This window comes from Chrysochloris asiatica, unplaced genomic scaffold (genome assembly GCF_000296735.1).
Source record: "Chrysochloris asiatica unplaced genomic scaffold, ChrAsi1.0 scaffold00034, whole genome shotgun sequence".
Taxonomy (NCBI): domain Eukaryota; kingdom Metazoa; phylum Chordata; class Mammalia; order Afrosoricida; family Chrysochloridae; genus Chrysochloris; species Chrysochloris asiatica.
In genome coordinates, this window is record NW_006408552.1 from 6,967,061 (window position 1) to 6,975,230 (window position 8,170).

Below are 8,170 nucleotides of genomic sequence, written 5' to 3' on the forward strand. Positions count from 1 at the left end.
TAATGCAAGGTTGGTGATTCAAGCTCACCAGCCATTCTTTGGAAATCCTATACATTGTCACTATGGGTTGGAATTGACTCAATGGCACTTAACAACAACTATATATACACTGTGTGTCGTCTGTGTATTTATAAATGTATATACATGAGGTCCTGGTATGGTACTGTAGGATAAGCACTGAACTCCTCATTGCAAGGCCGGCAGTTCAAACCCACCAGCTGCACTCAGAAACCCCATGCAGGGTCGCTGTGAGTTGGAACAACAGCAACAACATGAATCCCAAGAGTTAGCAAACATCCAGAAATCTCCCTATCACCGCTGGTACCTAAGGAAGCAGCTGAGATCAGTCACATATACTGAATTTGAGAGCAGTCATTATAGAGAATATGATTTTGAGCCAATTAATTCAATCTACAATTCTGATTTTTAAGCAACAAAATGCTGGGCTTCTGTAGGGGAGGGAACTTTATTATTATAAAATAGGGTACTCCCTCCCCCAAGAGTTCTGACGTAGACTCTGTATCTGAGCCAAGACATCTGGCAACTTCAGAAAAAACTGAACTTGAGCTTTAACAAATATAAACGCAAATGTGAAGAACATGCAAATCGCTCCTCAGAATGAGACTTAATGGACGGCGTTGCCTTTCAGAAGTATTTTCTAATGAGCCTTCGGACACCAAGTGATTCCAATTTGTGATGCATTTGAGGTAAAACCAGGAGGAGAGACCGTATTTGCTTTTTCCCTACTGGGTCATTCAGGCCTCTGGATTGCCAAGCCTGACTGTGAGCAGAGGTCCACGTGCTCATTTCCCTTCCCAGCCCAAGTACAATGGAGGGTTTCAGTCCTGCCACAGCCCAGCAGGCTGCAGACAGCCCGGGCAGTGACACGGGACAGGGGCCCCATCGGTGCCAGGAGCTGGGTTCAGCACTGGCAGAGAAGGGGGAAGAACACAGAGAAAAAATGGACAGAGTACACTGTCTAGAAGTGGGGTGGGCTTCCATTCATCCCAAGTTCCTTTGAGACCTGGGCTTTCTCCAAGTTGAGAAGCAGGCATCTGATCTTAGAATCTCCACTCTTTTTCCTTGTTGGTTCCAACTCACAGCAACCCTGTATAGCAGGAGGCGGGGAACTTTTCTTCTGCCAAAATTTATATCATCATTCGTGGGCCATACAAAATTATTAATTTAAAATTTAGCCTGCTATATTTGGTCAAGCATTTAATTAACTCACTCCTAATGTGTTGCCTTAACAAAAACAACAACAATGTGATGCCTGGAGTCCTGGTGTGGCCCTGTGGGCTATAGTACTGCACAACAGGATCTGTTTGAACCACAAGGTCAGTGGTTCAAATTCATCAGCCACTCTTTGGAAACCCTATACAGGAACTCTATGAGTCGGGACCAACTCAATGGCACTTAATAACGACAACAACAATGTGAAGCCCGGAACTGCTGTTGTCTTGGCAGGACCAGACCAAATGATTCTGAGGGCTTCTACATATTGGTGTGACACTGTGAGCTAATACACTAGACTGCAAAGTCAGTTTGAACCACAAGGTTGACAGTTCAAGCTCACCAGCTACAACTTGCAAACCTTATACAGGGTCGATATGGATCAGAACTGACTCGACAGCACTTAACAACAACAACAACAACAAGGTAGGCCAGACATTCCTTACCTCTGCTGTATAGGGTTTCCAAGAAATGGCAAGTGGATTTGAATCATTGACCTTGTGGTTAGAAGTCCAGTGCTCATCCTACAGCACCACACCAGGACTCCATTTATAATCAGAGACATTCCTAGTGTCTTCACTAAGTTTCAAATGCTGATCTTGTGGTAAGTAGTACAACACTTAACCCTCAGAGCCACTAGGGCTTCTTAAGAGACATTTAGAACCTAAATTATCAGGCTCACCTTAGTCCTCAAGCTGATATCTTTGCTCTTCAACACTTTAAAAAGGTCTTGTGCAGCAGATTTGCCTAATGCAATATGTCATTTGATTTCTTGACTGCTGCTTCTATGAGTGTTGATGGTTGATCCAAGCAAAATGAAGTCTTTAACAACTTCAATCTTTTCTCAATTTATGTGGATGTTGTTTATTGGTCCAGTGGTGAGGATTTTCATTTTCTTTACATTGAGGTGCAGCCTATACTGAAGACTGTATAAATAAGAGCATATCTTGATTAGTCATACAATGGCCTCTCATTATTAACAGTATTATGTTCAGAGACGTCACTGCAGACACAGAATTCAAGAATATCGAACCGCTTCTTCTGGAGTAAAGAGAGCATTTGGTTCCTTATACCTCTGGTCACAACATTTATACCTCACCTTCTCTTATGTGTGCGTCAGTTTAAAGACACTGTATTTAACAGGTGCTGATGATTGGTAAACGTTAGACACACCGCCAACACTACTGTCTCTGCCTGAATGAAGCTTAGTCATTGTCTCCTGCAGGCACATGACCGCCCCCTTGTACACAAGCACAGTAGACAGAGTTTCAGCACACTATACCTGGGCGGGGGGCTTAAACTTCAAAATCACCAACAAAAAATGTAAAAACCATGGCACCATAGACCCTTGTATAAGGAACCCTGACAGCGTGGTGGGTTACAAGTTGGGCAGCTAACCATAAGATCAGGAGCTCAAATCTACCACTTGTCCTGCAGGAGAAAGATGAGACTTTTCTGCTCCCTTAAAGATTTAAAGTCTTGGAAACAGTATACAGGGTTGCTAGAGTCAGCACACAACCCCCACCCCCCCAACCCCCCAACCGCCATATATTCTTGTTTGGAATCCTGGTATGGAGCTGTAGGATAATCAATGGATTGCTAAACACAAGATGGACAGTTCAAACCTACACACTGCTCCTCAGAAACCCCATGCTGGGTCACTAGGAGTCAGAACTGACCTGACTTGATGGCATTTAACAACACTTGTTTACAGTGCGAGATCTGCAACTTGAATGCGGGTATCACCTTGTTTGACATCGGCTAGGAAAGTACGCTCGAGTTCTTTGCTGATGTGCACATGTTGGTGAATGATGGCGAATAAAAAGTGCCACAGGCATTGATTTGGGGGCCACAGATAAGTTCAGGGAGCAGGAGACCTATACTGACTGGATGTGCAGACTCTAGGTGCACAAATAGGACCTTATCGTACATTCTCTGGAAAAGCTCTGTTTAAATTCATATTTGCAAAATGAGTGATAATTGTGTGAGCTTCCTACCAGCTCCTCCCCATTCCTCTCTCAAAGTCTCTGCAGAGACAACAGCTTTTCTGTCATCCTTCCCATCCCGCTGGACCAGTGGCTTTGGAGTCAGTTCTAACTCATGTGTGTCAGAGTAGAAAACTGACCTCCGGAGGGTGTTTCACAGCTGATGTTTTAAGAAGTGGATCTCCAGGCCTTTCTTCTGAGGTACTTTGGGTAGACTGGAATCTCTAGCCTTTTGGGGAGCATCAGAGCACATTAACTATCTGTACCACTCAGCAACCCCCTGTCTTCCCCATCTCTCATCAAAGGATCAGGGCAAAAGTAGAAGACAAACATCCATGCTCTACCTCCAATGAAGAGTGCCATGTTGCATAGTGGCTTACACAGTGGGCTGCTAACTTCAGGTCAGCTGTTCAGATCCACCAGAAAGAGGAGACTGTCTGCTTTCAAAATGACTGGCAGTCTCAGAAACTGAGAGTTTCTGGGTTCAGCTCTGTCGTAGAGGGTAATTGTAAACTGACATGGAGTTTTGTTTGGGTGATATTTTCTTCCTTTAGCAAAGGTGGGGCTAACCTATCTCAGCCTGTTTTGTGCCCTGCATTATAGGAACCGTGGGTAATATGGACACAGACTAGAAAGGGTTTCATGAGCTTTAAATGAGATGATGAGATGCTGCCTGGTGGTCTAGTCATTAAACCAGTAACCAGTTTTATGGAGTCAGCTCCAACTCATAGTGACCCCATGTGTGTCAGAGTAGAAGAATGTTCCATAGGGTTCTCAATGAATGATCGCCAGGCTTTTCTTTCAAGGATACTCTGGGTGGACTTGAACCTCCCACCTGTTGGTTAGCAGTCAAGTGAAGTAACCATTTGTACAACCCAGGGATTGCCACACTCCTGGTATGGTTCTAGACAAGGGTGGCAGTTTAAAACCACCAGCTGCCTCTCGGAAACCCTATACAGGGTCACTCTGAGCCAGAACCAACTTGACAGCACTTAACAACAACAACAGGGACTCCTATATTCATTGTTGTTGTTGTTGTTATGTGCCTGGGAGTCGGTTCCGACTCATAGCGACCCTGTACAGGGTTTCTGAGGCTGTAGATCTTTACAGGAGCAGAAAGCCTCATCTTTCTCCCACGGAACAGCTGGTAGTTTCGAACTGCTGACCTGATGCTTCGCAGCCCGATTCGTAACCACTACGCTACCAGAACTCCTTCCTATATTCATTAGACATTGGCTATTATTCCCTGACAATAGTACTGTGTAGAATGTTGATCTAAATCAGTTATAATTGTTTTCTCCAGAAACTCAACCAACATCATCATGTGTACCGCTAGACCTTCTCTGATCAGTGTGCTTTCTCTGCCCTTCTTCTCTGTCCTTTCCCAACCACCCCATGTTTTGCTGATGGCAAATCAATGGCACATTTTTCTTAAACAGCCTGTACTTGGTATTTTACTACCGACCATGAGGGTCCCTGCCTTTTAATTACTCCTGCTGAGTCTAGCTATATATATAAAACACTAATGTTTCTGGAACTGCCAGCAATTACAACCAAAAATAAATAACACATTACAAGCTACAAGCCCAGCCAGACTTGGGTAATATTAAGGGTGGATAGAGGACTTTTGTGTTAAATCACTCAAGTTTCTCCAGCCCAAATGGAAACTCCTGAAAAATAACTGTTTGCCAGAGGATGAAACAGAGGAGAGCTGGACTGGAATTTGTTTTCAAATGTTCTTTTCCAGACTCTGGGTCCTGGGAGAACTCACTGACATTCTTCCACCTCTGTGAGTCTCACTGCAGAAGGGAGACATCCAATAACAAAATCAAATGTATTCAAACATGTTCATGAACACGCTGTTTTGGGTCATATATTGAACTGGAACAAATTATATTGATTTTTTGCCGTGATTTTTGTTCTTTCTAGCTTGAAGACAATTTAGAAAGGGAAGATTTGATGAATACTGATCTTGCTTCATGTTTCCAATGTGTATGTTTAATAGTAGGTGTTGTCTGAAACCAGAACAATTATCGAATTAAATTACTCCACTCTCTCTAAAGCCTAATTTGGAAAACAAACTATTTCTTACCTAACAGGAATTCTTAGACAGTAACCCACAAGAAAAGGAGCCCTGCTAGTGTAGTGGGCTACAAGTTGGACTACTTACCGCAAAGTCCGAAGTTCAAATCTACCTGCTGCTCCATGGGAGATTGATGAGGTTTTTTGCTCTTGTAAAGATTTACAGTCTCAGAAACTCTCTACAGGGTTGCTATGATTCAGAACTGACTCCACAGCACAGAACCACCAACACCATCACTCACACAGAAAGGTTGGCTGAGCTCACGACAGCTCCAAGTAAGAGCACAAGTAGGGCAGGTAGAACCCCAAATCTCTTGTCAGGTCCTACCTCAGGTCAGGTAGGACCTGAACCTGGCCCTTCCCCACTCTTTACCACATCTCTAAAGGAGTTCTGATGTTTTTCTAACAGCATGTCATTGTTACTGTTTTTAAGTGCCATCAAGTCGGGTCTGACTCATAGTGACCCTGTATAGGATTCCTGAGGAGCAGCTGGTGAGTTTGAACCACGAACCTTGCAGTTCAAACCAACCTTGAGGCCCAGTGCTTATCCTATAGTGCCACACCAGGACTCATAAGTATCCAGAATGTTGTTGTTGTTATGTGCCATGGAGTCGGTTCTGACTCATAATGAGGGTCAGGGTACAGGGTTTCCGAGGCTGTAAATCTTTATGGGAGCAGAAACCTCATCTTTCTCCCATGGAACAGCTGGTAGTTTTGAACTGCTGACCTTGAGGTTCACAGCCCGATTCGTAACCACTACGCTAGCAGAGCTCCTTGTATCCAGAATAGATATATAAATAAAGTTGTCCCTAAGTTGCATTCTGATGCATGCCAACCCAAAGTATTTCAGAATAGAATTATGTTCCGTGGAATTTTCAGTAACTGTGATGTTTTGAAAGTAGACTGACAGGTCTTTCTTCTGAGGTATGTCTGGGTGAACTTGAACTGCCAATCTTTTGCTTAGTAGCCAAGTACTTATCCATGTGCACCATCATGGGTTCCAAAACCCAACTGCCTTCACATTGACTCTGACTCATAGCAACCCCATGTGTGTTGGAGTAGAATTGTGTTCTCTAGCTTAATTGTTTGGTTTGGGCTTATCTATTGTGGTTGAAGTAGACATAGGGAAACATTGGTCTTCTCACAACCATTTCTCCATGTACATTTCACAACCATTTCTGCACGTACATTTCACAACCATTTCTACGCGTACATTTCAGTTTCATGGAAAACATTCTTCAAGCTGTGCAACCATTCTCATCCTCCTTTTTCAGGTGATCCCACCACAATTAATATGAACTCAATACCCCCTAAGCAAACACTCCCTCCAGAGGATTTTCAATGGCTAGTTTTTCAGAAGCAGATCACCAGGCCTTTCTTCCAAGGTGCCTCAGAGTGAACTCTGACCTCCAGCCTTTTGGTTAGTAGCCAAACACTTGATCATTTGACCCACCCAGAGGTTCGATTATAGACATAGGACAAAAAGACAAAAAGGTCCTGAATTTTCAAATACATCGGATTTATTTTTTCACAATTATCTATAGAAAGATTGTGCTAAGACAACTCTGTCTCAAAATGCCAAGATTTCTCTCCCTGCTGGTGCTGCTGGTAACCTTGGGAGGCTCCTCCCAACCTGAGAGTGGCTTGGGTTCCAGGACATGTTCCTCTCGGCCCAGTCTGAGCAGCTCCCGGCTATGACTGACAGAGAGAGAGCTGGGTGCTGCTGCTGCCCGAGGTAGTGCCTTCGATATCAGTTCTGACTCATAGCAACCCTGAATAGGGTTTCTGAGAAACAGCTAGTGAGCTTGAATTGCCAAACTAGCACTTCAAATCAACCTTGTAGTCCAGTGCGTTAACAGCACCATGCCAGAACTCCTTCTTACTGTCTACCATGCCCAAAAATGCAAGATGTAGAATGCAAACATGCTGGGGTGAATGCCTTGCACTTTCCTTTACCCCTGGGCAAAGTCATGGCTTTTAAAAGCAGCAAATAGCCGGAGCAAGTGTGCATAGCTATGGGGGGCTCCTGGTGAGAAGATCAACCCGCCCCAGACAGAGCTGAAAAGAAACCGTTCAAGGGTCAGCAAGTGTTGACCCGGAAGTGGCGACAGAAGCACCAGGTGGTCGGGGCTGTGATAGACAGGCGAAGAGCTGACCATGTGGCACAACCTCAAGAAGCCAGCGTCCAGTGCACATGCTAGGGAAGAAGCGCAGAAAACTCCTTCAGCAAATCCGGCTTGCCCAGAAGGAGAAGGCAGCCATGGAAATGGAAGCTCTTCCAAAGCTATCGAAGACCAGTGAGCCACAGTCCAAACGCCGAAAGACAAAAGCCCCCCAGGATGTAGACATGGAAGACCTGGAAGACAGAGCGAAATCTCTCACCCCTTCTGTCACAAGTTTTCCACTGGTGCCAGGACTTTGGAGAAGGCACCGTCCCTTCCCACTTCTCAAGTTTCTCTTCCACAGTGGCCTGGTGCTCTCCCCTAGAGGGGCTTGTTGGGAGAGAACAGGATAGAGAAGAAAGACTGGGACAGGAGTTTACCAGCAGTCATTTCCACTTGTAACAAAGACTAGAGTCTGAAAAAACAAGGTAGCAAATAATGACTGCTGACAGAAATCACACTGAGTGAACGCTGATTCATGAACATCTTCCTTTCTGCTCTGGGCGTCCATCCACGCTCAGCCCTGAGCCAGAAGGCCTGCATCCGAAACCAAGCTGGTTAAGACCACGAGGGTTCTATTCTAGGCAGGCTCAGGTAAATACGCATGAGGCTCGGCCTCACTGCTGAGGACGGAGCCTCCAAACAACATTGCCCATTTGTTCCTAAAAGACTGCTGCTTCTTTGCTGGCTTCCTTCCAAAGAAGGAAA

At 44.8% G+C, this 8,170-nt stretch overlaps 1 pseudogene; it reads left to right on the forward strand.

Moving 5' to 3' along the window:
• Nucleotides 1–829: 829 nt before the first annotated feature.
• On the forward strand, nt 830–7,815 carry LOC102819972 (annotated as a pseudogene).
• The last annotated feature ends 355 nt before the right edge of the window (nt 7,816–8,170 follow it).